The 14561-nt window shown below is 37.1% G+C and overlaps 1 long non-coding RNA gene across 14 annotated transcripts in view; it reads left to right on the top strand.

The window, feature by feature from the left end:
• The window catches only part of LOC309861534, a 72632-nt gene extending 58408 nt beyond the window's left edge, over positions 1-14224 (top strand). For 10 of the 14 annotated variants that reach the window (XR_014309992.1, XR_014309993.1, XR_014309994.1 and 7 more), the window contains 3 exons: positions 9404-9969; positions 12796-12929; positions 13962-14224. This is a non-coding gene — a long non-coding RNA (uncharacterized lncRNA). The remainder of the gene's footprint in view (positions 1-9403; positions 9970-12795; positions 12930-13961) is intronic. The other 4 variants (XR_014309991.1, XR_014310000.1, XR_014310002.1 and 1 more) reach the window with 2 other exon arrangements.
• Positions 14225-14561: the final 337 nt, after the last annotated feature.

Raw genomic sequence — 14561 nt, 5'->3', positions numbered from 1 at the left:
ACCTCCATGCTGTTTTCCAGAGTGGCTGCACCAGCTTGCATTCCCACCAACAGTGTAGGAGGGTTCCCCTTTCTCCACATCCTCGCCAGCATCTGTTTTATTTTATTTATTTATTTTTTTTAATTTATTTTTTATTTTCAGCATAACAGTATTCATTATTTTTCACCACACCCAGTGCTCCATGCAATTCGTGCCCTTTATAATACCCACCACCTAGTACCCCAACCTCCCACCCCCCACCCCTTCAAAACCCTCAGATTGTTTTTCAGAGTCCATAGTCTCTCATGGTTCACCTCCCCTTCCAATTTCCCCCAACTCCCTTCTCCTCTCTAACTCCCCATGTCCTCCATGCTATTTGTTATGCTCCACAAATAAGTGAAACCATATGATAATTGACTCTCTCTGCTTGACTTATTTCACTCAGCATAATAATCTCTTCCAGTCCCGTCCATGTTGCTACAAAAGTTGGGTATTGGTCCTTTCTTTTTTTTTTTTTTTTTTTTATAAACATATATTTTTATCCCCAGGGGTACAGGTCTGTGAATCACCAGGTTTACACACTTCACAGCACTCACCAAAGCACATACCCTCCGCAATGTCCATAATCCCACCTCCTTCTCCCAAACCCCCTCCCCCCAGCAACCCTCAGTTTGTTTTGTGAGATTAAGAGTCACTTATGGTTTGTCTCCCTCCCAATCCCATCTTGTTTCATTTATTCTTCTCCTACCCACTTAAGCCTCCATGTTGCATCACCACTTCCTCATATCAGGGAGATCATATGATAGTTGTCTTTCTCTGCTTGACTTATTTCGCTAAGCATGATACGCTCTAGTTCCATCCATGTTGTCGCAAATGGCAAGATTTCATTTCTTTTGATGGCTGCATAGTATTCCATTGTGTATATATACCACATCTTCTTGATCCATTCATCTGTTGATGGACATCTAGGTTCTTTCCATAGTTTGGCTATTGTGGACATTGCTGCTATAAACATTCGGGTACACGTGCCCCTTTGGATCACTACGTTTGTATCTTTAGGGTAAATACCCAATAGTGCAATTGCTGGGTCATAGGGCAGTTCTATTTTCAACATTTTGAGGAACCTCCATGCTGTTTTCCAGAGTGGCTGCACCAGCTTGCATTCCCACCAACAGTGTAGGAGGGTTCCCCTTTCTCCACATCCTCGCCAGCATCTGTCATTTCCTGACTTGTTGATTTTAGCCATTCTGACTGGTGTGAGGTGATATCTCATTGTGGTTTTGATTTGTATTTCCCTGATGCCGAGTGATATGGAGCACTTTTTCATGTGTCTGTTGGCCATCTGGATGTCTTCTTTGCAGAAATGTCTGTTCATGTCCTCTGCCCATTTCTTGATTGGATTATTTGTTCTTTGGGTGTTTTATTTTTTAATCTGAAACATAGGATGAATAAGCCAGCATGCTCTAGGTCCACAGGTAATCTACTTGGGGACCTAAATAATATAAATTATTTAACTATGTAGTAGGGATTAATTTAGGTGACTGGTCTTCAAAGAAATACATTGGCTATTTCAGAATTAATGAGACAATTGGCTATCTTCTACTGTTCTTTTATACTTGTTTACATAGATTTTTGAATTATTAGTTGTGACTAGTCACTTTCAAAAGTGATTAAGAATTTCAAGTAAATAAATGTCATGCATATAATTGTGAAGAACCTTATTCAAAATGTTGTGGGAAACCATGTTTGAAAATGTAGGTTCTTCTCTTAAACCCATAAAGTCATAATATAAATATTGCCATCTATTCCTAAGTTGGATAATAATATTCTTCTAATTTAGTTACTCAACTCTCTTCCTTTACTTAGAAGAGCATCTGTCTATAAATTGCACAGAACTTTTATATGCATTACCACTTTTAACTCATGTATCAACCCCATGTTGTAAACGTTATCTGCAATTTAAAAGAAGAAACAAGCAATTTTTAAATGGTATGTTTTCTAATTATAAAATGACAAATGTTTATTGTAGGAAATCTCTGAAGTGTCAAAAGTATACAGATGTTGTTAGTAAGACTGACCAAACAAAATATGGAAAAGACACCAATTACCAATATTAGGAATAAAATAAGTGGGTATCACAGATGGACATAGGGGAAGGGAAGGAAAAAAAAAGATGAAAACAGAGAGGGAGGCAAATCATAAGAGACTTAACTATAGGAAACAAAGAGGGTAGCTGGAGGGGAGACCGATGGGGAGATGGACATTAAGGAGGGCCTGTGAAGTGATGAGCACTGGGTGTTGTAGGCAACTAATGAATTACTAAGTTCTACCTCTGGCACTAAAAAAAAAAAAAAAAAAAAGTATCACTACAGACCCTCAGACATTAAAAGGACATTAAAGAAATCCTACATATAACTCTATGCACACAAATTCAATATTCAAAGAGAGGTAAAATGTACTAATTCCTTAAAAAACTCATTGAAGACGAAATGGGTAACTTGAATAGTCCTTTCACTATTAAAAAGCTGAATACATTGTTAAAAAGCTGTAAAAGAGGGGCGCCTGGGTGGCTTAGTGGGTTAAAGCCTCTGCCTTCAGCTCAGGTGATGATCCCAGGGTCCTGGGATGGAGCCCCCGCATTGGGCTTTCTGCTCCAGGGAGCCTGCTTCCTACTCTTTCTCTCTCTCTGCCTGCCTCTCTGCCTACTTGTAAGCTCTGTCTGTCAAATAAATAAATAAAATCTTAAAAAAAAAAAAAACTATAAGAGAAATCTATAGCCCAGGTAGTTTCACTGTAAACATGTAAAGAAGAATTAACATAAATTTTATATAGTTTCTTTTTCCTTTGCCCAAAGTATAAATACATAAATCAATGGACTGGAAGAGAGTCCAGAAATAGATCAACACAAGTATGACCATTTATTTGCACTTGAGCATCTTATTTATTTTAATGATAAATTATTTTCAGAACAATTTTAGACCTATAGAAAAACTGATAAAGGAGTTCCTATACACCTCATACCCACAGTTTCTCCTATTATTAACATTTTACATTAATATGGTATATTTGTTACAATTAATGATCCAATATTGATACATAATTATTAACTAAAGTTCATGCTTTTTTTTTTTTTAAGATTTTATTTATTTGGGAGAGAGAGAGATCATGAGCAAGGATGGGGGTAGAGGGAGAAGTAAACTCCTCACTAAACAGAAAGTCCAATGCAGAACTCAATCCCAGGACCCCGGGATCCTGACCTGGGCCCAAGGCAGATGCTTAACTGACTGAGCCAGCCAGGTGTCCACCCCCCGCAACTTTTTAAAAAGATTTTCTTCAGCTTTTACCTGAAGTTCTTTTTCTCTTCCTGGGTTCCATATAGGATACACATTACATTTATTTGTCGTGTGTACTTTGGGTTCTCTTGGCTGTGGCAGTTTCTCAGACTTACCTTGTTTTCATTGACCTTGACAGTCTTGAAGAGTACTATTAGATTTTTCGTAGATTCCCCCCAACTGGGATTTTCCTGATGCTTCTATCGTAGAATGGAGTTAGGTTTTTTGGGGAGGAAGACCATAGAGGTAATGTGCCTTTTTCATCATGTTCATCATCAAGAGAACATACTACCAACTGGCTTATCATTGTTGTTGTTGACTTTGATCCTCTGGCTGAAATTGTGTTTTGTCATTTCTCAACTGAGAAGTAGCTCATTTCCCTTCTTTTCTATACCTTACTATTTAGATGCAACTCACCATACTTAGTCTACACTTAAGGAGCAGGGAGTTATGTTCCCCCTCCTTAAAGGAAGAATATGCAATTCATTTGGAACTATTCTGTGTGGAAGACTTAGCTCTTCTCCTTATTAATTAATTAATTTATTTATTTCGATCAGTATGGGCCTATGGATATTTATTTTATGGGTTATAATCTAATACTATTTTATTTTGTTGCTCAAATTCTTTCAAGTTGGAATAATCAGGCTCTCTTTCAGTTGGCTCCTGTTTCACTTTCATGTGCCCTGATGGTGTTTTTTGTTTTTGAAAATATTTCCTTAATTCCTGGCACTACAAGATGCTTCTGGCATATCGTGTATTTCCTGTTAGGCACCTCTTCTGTATTTTCTATCCCAGTCCTAAAACCCCCTATTTCCCCATTTTCCAAAAAGACCTGGTTCTTTTTCTTGGACAATAGTATTAGAAACCAAGACATGGGCATTAGGTTTGTTCAGTGCTACTGAGATGTCACTGACTCTAGGCCTTCTCAGTTGATGGATCAGAGAAATATATGTGTGTATTCAGTGTCTATACATCTGTCTATAGATATTTCAGCATTATTTCAGCAAATTGAATCATTTTAATTTATTTTAAGCTAAACATAAGTTAATAATGATGTCTCCAACTCTATTTCCATTACCATATGGATCATTCTAGCTAGGTCTCTTGCTTATCTGTAAACTCCCACTCTAACAATGAGAACTCTGGCTCCCATCATTCACCATTTATATACTTAATTGTTTAATTCCAAGATACTTGTATAGCTGAGTTAGCTTTGTTAATCTTTTCTGGCATGGGAAAAACTTTATCAACCAGAGCATAGTGTTTACACACCATCTTAGCCAAAATCACTTAGAAGTGATTGAGCATAGCATTTCAATAGAGTTTCTTTTACATTTAATTTTACAAACTCCACTAATTTCCAAAGCCTCTTAGGTCAGCATCTCCTCTTCCAGTGAGGTGTTTTATATATTTGTAATACAATCACATTCTATATTCTCTCCTGGGATCACATGTCATCCTAAGTAATTTTTAAAATTTTGCATAAATTAAGGTCCATTATGTTGAATGGCTTTGACAGATGCATAGTGTCATATGTCAGGAATTATGTATCATACAGCATAGTTACACTTCTCCCTAAAAATCACCCATGCTTCAACTCTCCCTTCTGAACCCCTGGCAACCCCTGAACTTTTTACTGTGTCTATAGTTTTGCCTTTTCCAGACTGCCATATAATTGTAATCAGATAGTATGTAGTCTTTTCATACTGGTTTCTTTCACTTAAAAGATATGCATTTATGATTCATCCATGTCTTTTCATGACTTGATAGCTCATTTCTTTTTTTCTCCTAAATAATATTCCATTGTATAATTGCCATTTGGTTTTTACAAAGGCACCTGAGTGGTTCAATATGAAAAATATAGTTATTTTGACAAAGTTGGAACTACTTGAACCCATTTACAAGACATGACACTCAATCTTATCCTTTTACCTTATATAAAAATCAACTCAAAATGAATTGCCAATCTAATTTCAAAATGATTAGACTTCTAGAAGGAAGTATTTATGACCTGAGGTTAAGTAAAGTATTTTTTAGATGGAATTCCAAAAGCCAGATTCATAAAAGAAGTTGATAAATTGGAATTCATCAAAATTGAATACCTTTGCCCTGCAACAGACTAATTAGAGAATAAAAAGACAAACTACAGACTGGGAGAAAATATTTGCAAACCACATATCCAACAAAAGACTTGTATCCAAAAAATATAAAAACTCTTGGGACGCCTGGGTGGCCCAGTTGGTTGGACGACTGCCTTCGGCTCAGGTCATGATCCTGGAATCCTGGGATCGAGTCCCACATCAGGCTCCCAGCTCCATGGGGAGTCTGCTTCGCTCTCTGACCTTCTCCTCGCTCATGCTCTCTCTCACTGTCTCTCTCTCAAATACATAAATAAAATCTTAAAAAAAAAAAAAACTCTTTAAACTCCATAGTGAAGAAACAAGCAAGCTAATTTCAAAATTGGGAAATTCTTAGACAGGTACTTCACAAATAATATAAACAAATAGCACATGAAAAGATGTTCAACACCATTAAATAGCAGGGAAATGAAAATATGTGGTCTGGCCCCTTAATACTTCTCTGAGTTCCTCTCCCATGTTTTCCTGCCTCACTTGTTTCACATCAAACCACACACATATCCCAGACACAGTCATGACTTCTACCTAAAATGTACTTCCCCAAATATTCATGCTAGCTTTCTCAACTTTTTCAGCCTTTACTAAATGTCACCATCCTAATGAGGGTTACTATCTCCATCATGTTTAAATTGCAATTGTCTGTCCCTGCACTCTTAACTACTTTCTGTTTTACTTTTTCAAGCATTTGTCATCTTCCAACAGATTATATAATGTACTGATTATGTTTGTTAGTTGTTGATTACCTTTCTCTGCTAATATCTAAATTTTATGGAGGCAGGGATTTCAGTGGCTTACATACAGTGGATTAAAAATATGTATTACTTTTATTAAAGAAATAAAGTTGCTGCCCACCATTTGATAGAATTTTTCCACTGTGATCCGAATATCAAACATCACTTTTATGTGTTTTAAATCCTTACTAATTTAGAGGTTAGTTGTAGGGGGTAATACTATTACATTTTCCTGTATCTGCATTAGAGCTATGTGATGATTTCACACAGAATCTCTACTTCTAAGTCTAAGACTTATGACTGAGTACTCTGCTTTCTCAATGGTGCCTTATCTTTCTACGTCTTTTCCACTTCTCTTTTTATTTCCCTTTTTGCTTTCTATATCTTTTGGTCTTTCCTTCTTTCTTGTTATTTTTTCATGGGAATTTATAATTTTGGGAGATTAATGATATTCTTTTATTTTTTTCCTCAAGTTTGAAGTAATGCTTTTTAAAAAACTCATGAGTTTATGGTAGTGTTATTAAGTACATTTATAAAAATAGTTTATTTATTTATTTATTTATTTATTTATTTTGTAGGGAGGGATGATGTTGCAACACAGCAAGGTTTTGCCTTTTTATTCACTTAAAATTTGGAATTGGTACCAAGGAGCTCAAGTAGAACCTATCATAAGTAAACAAATAGATATTCATTTCACTGAACAAATTAGGTAGGCTCATAGAAGCAGTAGATTGACTAGGTCCAGTTTTACCTTTTGTTTATGTCCAGTCAAGCTTTTTGGATATACCTTCAATGAGAAGAAAAGATCAAAGTTTTTGGTTTTGCAAAGTGTTGCTCAAAACATGTATAATGGTGTCTCAGCCCTTCTTTCTGTTCTTAGCTCAAACTCATGCTTGAAAGAACTGATGTTATTACTTCTTCTATATAAAAAGAAGCAAATGGTATAGGTTTAAAAAACCCATATAGGCAGTCTTTATATTAAGAGATGTTTAGGTTTAAATGGTTATCTGCTCTTTGACAAGTTGGTCCAGAAAGCAGTAGAATAAGCACTAGCTTTGGAACAGAAAGTGCTAAGATTCAAGAAATAAGAAAAACAAGTTTCCCTGGCTTCCTAGTTAGTACAGCTTAGTGGAGGGAGATAGATATTTAATAAAATAATCAATCTCAGTGACATGTAACTACGAATTAGAAGAGCTTCAAAAGTAGAGTAAAAGGAGCTATAGCAAGGATTAGAGAGTGGTGGACCTGGCTGAGAAGCACAAGGAGTTGGAGAGGAACAAATGTGTTCTCCATAGCTGTTTTGTTTCTTCAGTCTCATATGGACCAGTATAGGTCATCCATGTTATTGATGCAATGGATTAACTGCCTGACGCCAGCTGATAGGACATTTGCAGGTGTGGCTATGGCTTAATGGATCTGTTTTAAAGATCAAATAGTGTAGTTTTTTTAAAGCACAGATTTCCATGAGGATCTTCCTACAGTTTTAAGAAAGATAGCGTGATGCTTTTGGGAATAACAGTACAGATAATCTGTCAAAGCTCTAAGAAAACACCAGAAGAGGAGGGTCCCCTGATTCAGGAACTGCTGCAATGGCTGGCAGCTAACACAGCAGCAGAAGGTAGGGAGGTGACAGACACGCAAGGCAGATGTTCTACTGAGCTCCTCCATCTGGATGGGGCCTTTTGGTTCTACTGCTCTTTCCCAGCCATGCAGGAAGCAAGTGCCAATGATGCATCTTCATTAGGATGAACATGACTTTGGATAGAGGAAAAGAAATTATCATTTGCTGAAAGCCCAGGGTCAATGAGAACCCAAATATGGTACTGATAGTATTGGGGGAAAGTGACAGGACCATCACCTCTTCTTTTGAAAGAGGACTTATTGACAATATGAAGGGAAATCATCTAATCCCAACCTTCATCAATAATACAGGGACAAAATCTGTCAGGAATAGCTATGCTTTGATTATTCACTCTGTGCCAGACTCTCTATGATCTGTCTCGATTCCTTTCCCTTTATTTTGCAGACCTCATTTTCCCTTTATCTCCCCACTGACCACTGTACATGAGCCACAATGACCTCCTCATTATTCCTTGAAGACCCCAAGAAGTTGCCATCTTTCTGGAATTTGCCCTCCCTATTCTCTGTCTAGAAATTGCTTCATGTCTGTGCATGGCTTATTCTGTCATTTTAAGGTCTCTACTTAAATTCGTCTCCAAAAAGAGGTCTTGCCTGACCACCCTATCCCCAATAGTACATTTTGTCACTCTCTAGCCTTCCACACTGCTTTTGTTTCTCTACAAAATTTCTGTACTACCTAACTGTGGAGTGCATGTATTTGTTTTTCACACCGATTAGAATGGAAGCTCAGTGATGTGGGGATTTTGACAGTCTTCTTCACTGTGCTATCCTGAGTGTGTATTACAGTATCTGCACAGAGTAGGCAGTCAAGAAGTACTGAGAGGAATCACCAAATGGATCTTATTTAATATCCAAAGCACAATTTGAGAAGTAGATATCCTTGTTACTTCATTTGACAGAGGAGGAAACAAGATTAAGCAACTTACATAAAATAAAGAAGATACTGATTTCAAAATCTGATCTTTTTACTTAAATCATTTTGTCCCATTTTAATCTTTGATTTTCTCTGAATCATATATGCTAAAGAGAAGCTACTTACCCGTGTTATCAAAACTGTCCCTTTGCCAGGCCAGAGAGTATAATACAAAAGAAGAGTGATAGTATGGATAGCATCTAGTGATATTGAAGTAGGAACAGATAGAAAAATTGTTATGGACTAAATATTTGTGTCCTGTCAAACTATTTTATTTGAACTATGTTGAAAAAAAAAAAACCCTGATATGATAATAGTAGGAGGTAGGGCTTTTGGGAGGTGCTTAGGTTTAGATGAGATCAGGAGGGTAGAATTCTTTTTTTTTTTTTTTTTTTAATTTATTTGACAGACAGAGATTACAAGTAGGCAAAGAGGCAGGCAGAGAGAGAGGAAGGAAAGCAGGCTCCCTGCTGAGCATAGAGCCTGATGCGGGGCTCGATCCCAGAACCTTGAGATCATGACCTGAGCCGAAAGCAGAGGCTTTAACCTACTGAGCCACCAGGCACCCCCAGGAGGGTAGAATTCTTACATGAGATTAAGACCTCCTGTAAGAAGAAACCAAAGAGAGTAATTTCTCTCTCTCTCTCTCTTTCTCTCTCCAATGTGAAGACAAAACAAGAAGACAGCAATCTGCAAGAGGGCTTTCACCAGGAACTAAACCTGCCTGTACCATGATCTTGGATTTTCCAGCCTCCAGAACAGCTTCCAGTACTGTTTGTTGTTGAAGCCACCTAGTTTATTGTATTCTGTTGTAGAAACCAACCTAAGACAGGAATATTCTCCAAGCATTTGTGCTCAAGGTTGCCTCTTTTGCGGGTTTCACAAGAGAATTTATATGTATATGTTTCAAAGAAGAGGCTTAGCATGATGCTTCTGAGGAGCAGATGATGACCTTTCCGGACAAAGGACAAACAAGAGAAACTGAAAACAAATTTCCAGGAGATTCTCAGCCTCGAGCCAGGGTTCCTTAGGAAGGAAAATTATAACTTCTCAGTCTTCTGAAGATGAAGCTCTGAAACATCATTTCCTTGTTTAGCATTCTGGGTGGCCAGAGGCAGAGAGTGGCAGCACTGATGAGGATATAATGATGTGAGGCCCTGTTTGTATAAATAACTGTGAGAAATCCCAAAGTTTACAAGTGGCGATGACCACAGACTCCAGGTCCCTCAAGCCGGGTATGTAGATGTCCTGATATCTTTTCACACATGTCCTGATCTACCTCATTTTGAATGCTTTTGGTGAGGGCCCTTATATTCCCATTTCTCAATTCTGGGTTAGTTTGTATGGAAAACCAGACACTCTCCTCACAGAAAGAACTAAGCTACTGAACTTCTTGGTGAACTTTTATTATGAGTATGCCCTTGAGTGGCTATTTTTTGTGTTACCAGTAGCTGAAATGTGTCTTGTTTTTGTTAACAAGCACATTACTGAATTACACTCATTTTCACTGATTTTGCCAGCATAAAAAATTAGAATGGAGGACATGAGAAGCAATATGGCAAAAACAAAATCAGGACATAGTAATAAAACATGGATAAACTTGAATGATGGGGTATCCTGCATAATTAAATTGTTTTAAAGTTTTGGTTAGCTGAAAGTTAGGCAACTTCTTCCCCTCACCCCCAACTCTGGAAATCTTGAATAATGTTTGAGTTCACTCCCCTGTCATTAAAAACAGTATATTAAACCTAATGATACCCACTTCTAATTAAAAACCCAATAGTGTACTAGGTAAACCCTTCCAATTTATCAATTTTCTTTGATTATTGTAGATAGAAGATTGATCAAACCTTGGATCACAAACCATATCTAGAATTAAGAAAAAAAAATCAGTTTTATAAATAGGATTTTTTCAAAGCATGTGATAAATGCTCCTTAGCAAGTAAGGTGCCCAAATAAAACAGCCTATTTAAAGGAGAGGAATCTTTCAGTCAAATGGGAAAACACTAGTGAGTGGAAAGTTTGGTAGTTTGAATTTCAAAACCCCACTATATTTTTGTATTTTCTCTATGAAAGACTGACATTTCTCAGTTCACTTATTTTCTTTTTAAATATCAATTTAATATCTCCACAGTCTTACAATACCTTGATGTTAGTGTTGTTCCCAAACTTCTAAAAGTGTACTGAACCCTCAACTTTAATTATAGTTGTGACATTTTATTTAAGCAACTTTAAAATGGAGATCTCCCCCCTTTTTGACTGTGATAAAGAAAAATGATTGGTTTAGAAGAGCAAAAGCAAGTGAAATATCAAAATAAAACAAAATACACAATTTATTATTATGATCTTTATATGTGTGACCATCCTAGTTTTATTTAGCAAATCTTTATGTAGAGCTCACTATATTCCAGGCTCTATTTTAGGCTACCTATGGATATTATGTCTCTTCATTAATCCTTGTAACACCCCTATGAAGTAGTTACTGTTATTCCTCTTTTACACATCAGAAAAGGAGACTTAGAGAAGTTATATAACTTTCCCAAGGTCACAATACTATTAAATGAAAGAATTGTGATTTGAAACACCAGATTATGTGCTTTCAAGTTATACTACGCTGTCAGTCTTGGTTGCATGAAAGACAGAAGTGTTCAAAATGTCAACTTCCAGGACCCATCACTGTTTGGGGCTATTAATATCTGGAAATAAATGAATTTTATGACCTATCTCTCTTACCTCAGGAATATATAATGAATATTTTATAAATATGCATTTATGCATGTCACACACACACACACACACACACACACAAACACAACAATAAAAATGCAGTTCTAACTACGTTATTGTTCCATGATTTCCTTACAATTTGTCCTCTCCAAAGATTCGGGCATTTCCAGGTAATCCAAGAATAAGTTAATGGAAATGCCTGAGTCCACATCATTTTGTAGTTATTATTTTCTGTCCTGCTTCACCTTTGGGTGCTGATTATCTTTGTGTTCCATGCTTTTCCACAATCTATGCGAATTCATGATACACTCATGCATAACTTATATCGTGGTTGATTTATGACAGTCAAAACTATCAAGTAGCCTGCAGTTACTCAACCTTCCCTCTGAAATAAAATCAGAAAAGCCAAAACTCTCATTATGACTCGGATGTGAATAAACATATAGGTTTTTTTGTTTTTCAAAACCAATTTCATATTGCTCTCATGTTATTCTTTTAGTTATTCCCTCTAGTAGAAGAAAAAACCCCTCACAAACTGTCACTCACACTTCAACTGGAACTCTTCTAGTTTGAAACCATCTCTTGTAGCTACAAAGCAGTCAATTTAGGGTTGGCACTAACCTCTCAGGGCTGTTTGTCCCGGTTTGATACCCATGGTGTTGAATGGCTGCTTTGGTCCCCAAAATGCTAACATCTGCCTTGGATCGCCATGGAGCCTATCCTTGTCTCTGGTTGTGAGGTCCCTCCTCTGTGAAGTCTTTTTGTCCTGAGCATAGCTCTTCTGTTCTGCTAGACCTATTAATACCTATAAGAGAACTCTGCAATAGGATTTTTCGAAGGCTCAAGGATGTTATAGATGCTCCTTAACTAAGTAAGGTGCCAGATTAAAACAGCTACTTAAAGGACAGGAATCATTCAGTCAAATAGAAATTGTAGAAAGGGGTCAAAATCCTGACAGGAGAGGATTTGGTGAGGAGATTTACTTTAGAGAATGTTACGCTAAACCCCGTTTTAGTCAGGTTTCTCCAGGGAAACAAAACCAATAGGGTGTGTGTGTGTGTGTGTGTGTGAGTGAAGAGATTTATTTTAAGAAATTGTCTCATGCAGTTGGGAGGATTGCTAGGAGAGCTACGGTGGGGACCTCTGTGGACTTTGGGAACTCACTCATGTCTTCTGACATGAAGCTATAGAAGCCTAAGTAAAAGCTAGAAGCCTGCGTTTAGGGAAAACTACATGTCCACTAATAACCAAACAGATAATGCATCTTTCCCATGGAGGAATGTGGGCCACATCCAGATCAGACCTATCTCTGAACTGCTTTCGTTTCTACCCAGGAGGAGGGCAAAGGGCTTCCAGCTGTGAAAGTCTGTGTATAGAGCGGCCACTGGAGAACCACACTGAATCAGAAATCTCTTCCATGTCATTGGAACTGCCCAGAAGGGAAGGAGGCTCTGAAATGCCCACAGAAGTACCCTGTTTATTTATTTTATTTTATTTTTATTTTTTAAAGATTTTATTTATTTATTTGACAGAGAGAAATCATAAGTAGTCAGAGAGGCAGGCAGAGAGAGAGAGAGAGAGAAGCAGGCTCCCTGCTGAGCAGAGATCCCGATGCGGGACTCGATCCGAGGACCCTGAGATCATGACCTGAGCCGAAGGCAGCGGCTTAACCCACTGAGCAACCCAGGTGCCCCAGAAGTACCCTGTTTAAATATCTGCCAGGCTTGGAGGGCGTGATGTTGCTCTGTGACTTTCATGCCACCTGGAATGTGGTGCCGTGATGTGAACTTACTTGGGCTTCTCTGAGATGCTTCTGGCTTCCTCAGCGATACCTGTGGAAATGGGGCACCCAGTCCCAGTGTTCTTAAACTCCAACAACACGAGGCGGATATTTCTGTGCCTTTTCCACTCTGAAGACTGTAGGTGGCTGGGATGTTCCCATCTTTCTCTTTTGTTCCTTTATTTCTTCCTCTCTTCTCAGCACTGAAAAGGTTCTTTCTTCATCCTTCTGTCTGGCAGGAATTTTTGCCTTATGTTGTAGTATATTCTTTTTCTACTCCTTATTAGTGACATAATTTCAGTGCAAGAAAAGGATGCAGGAAACCAAGTGTATTTTAGCAAAACAAAAAAAATATTTAGGGAGGTAATCTTATGGCTTTTTCTTATTCTACTGTTGCCAGTGGCATTTTATGGACTTGCCTTGCTTATGGATGTTTGGGTAGAATCGTCACTGCACTAAGAATATTAACTCATGGTTGCCTCTTATATTACACAACCAATTTCTCCCTTTATCTAGCAACAGATCCCTTTTGTTCTTCTCTTCCTTTTTTGTATTTAATATTCATAAGTTAATTTTTCCAGCCTGAATTAGAGAAGAATTACATATACTTATACATATATATGCATTACATATATATATATAAGAATATATATATGTGTGTGTGTGTGTGTGTGTGTATTTATATAACCCTATTTCAGTATTTTACTCTCTTTCTTATAGGTTGTGTGTGCAAACCAGGATCAATCCTTGGATCCAAAGGAATGGATAATTGGAAAATAACTTTATTGAACTTTGTTTAAATGTGCATGCAGGAAATAAAATCTTAGATTTTCTTTAGACAAAAAAAAAAAACATGAATATTCAATCACGGTGATTTCTAATAATTTCAGCATTTTGTCTCAATAGATGGTGGAGTGATTTTCTTTTTTCTAGTGGGGAGGTAGAGGCATATTTTCAGTAAAGATTTTAATTGTGTAATTTGACTTTTTAAAAATAGGATGCTAGATGTAATGTCTGTATATGCATTTTCATTAAACATTCTTTTCAATCAGATATATTAAAGATTCTTGTTTGGGTTAAGTCAGATTTGTCAGCTCTTCAATCAGTTTGTAGTACATTGTAAAAGAATATACTCAAAACAGAGCTGAGCTGTCAAGCTGTGACAACTTTGAATGAGGAAGATTTTCAAAAATTATGAGTGAGATATTTTAAATGTCTCCTTGACATCCACAGAACTATTCAAAATACTTCATCAGAGGCATGTGCTTTAAAAATGTACTTGAAAATTAATGTGAGGAGTGCAATTTGTCAGTCTTTGTC

Source organism: Mustela nivalis, assembly GCF_964662115.1.
Source record: "Mustela nivalis genome assembly, chromosome: 3".
NCBI lineage: Eukaryota > Metazoa > Chordata > Mammalia > Carnivora > Mustelidae > Mustela > Mustela nivalis.
The sequence above is the reverse complement of the archived record's forward strand: the minus strand, read 5'-3'. Positions and strand labels throughout refer to the sequence as shown.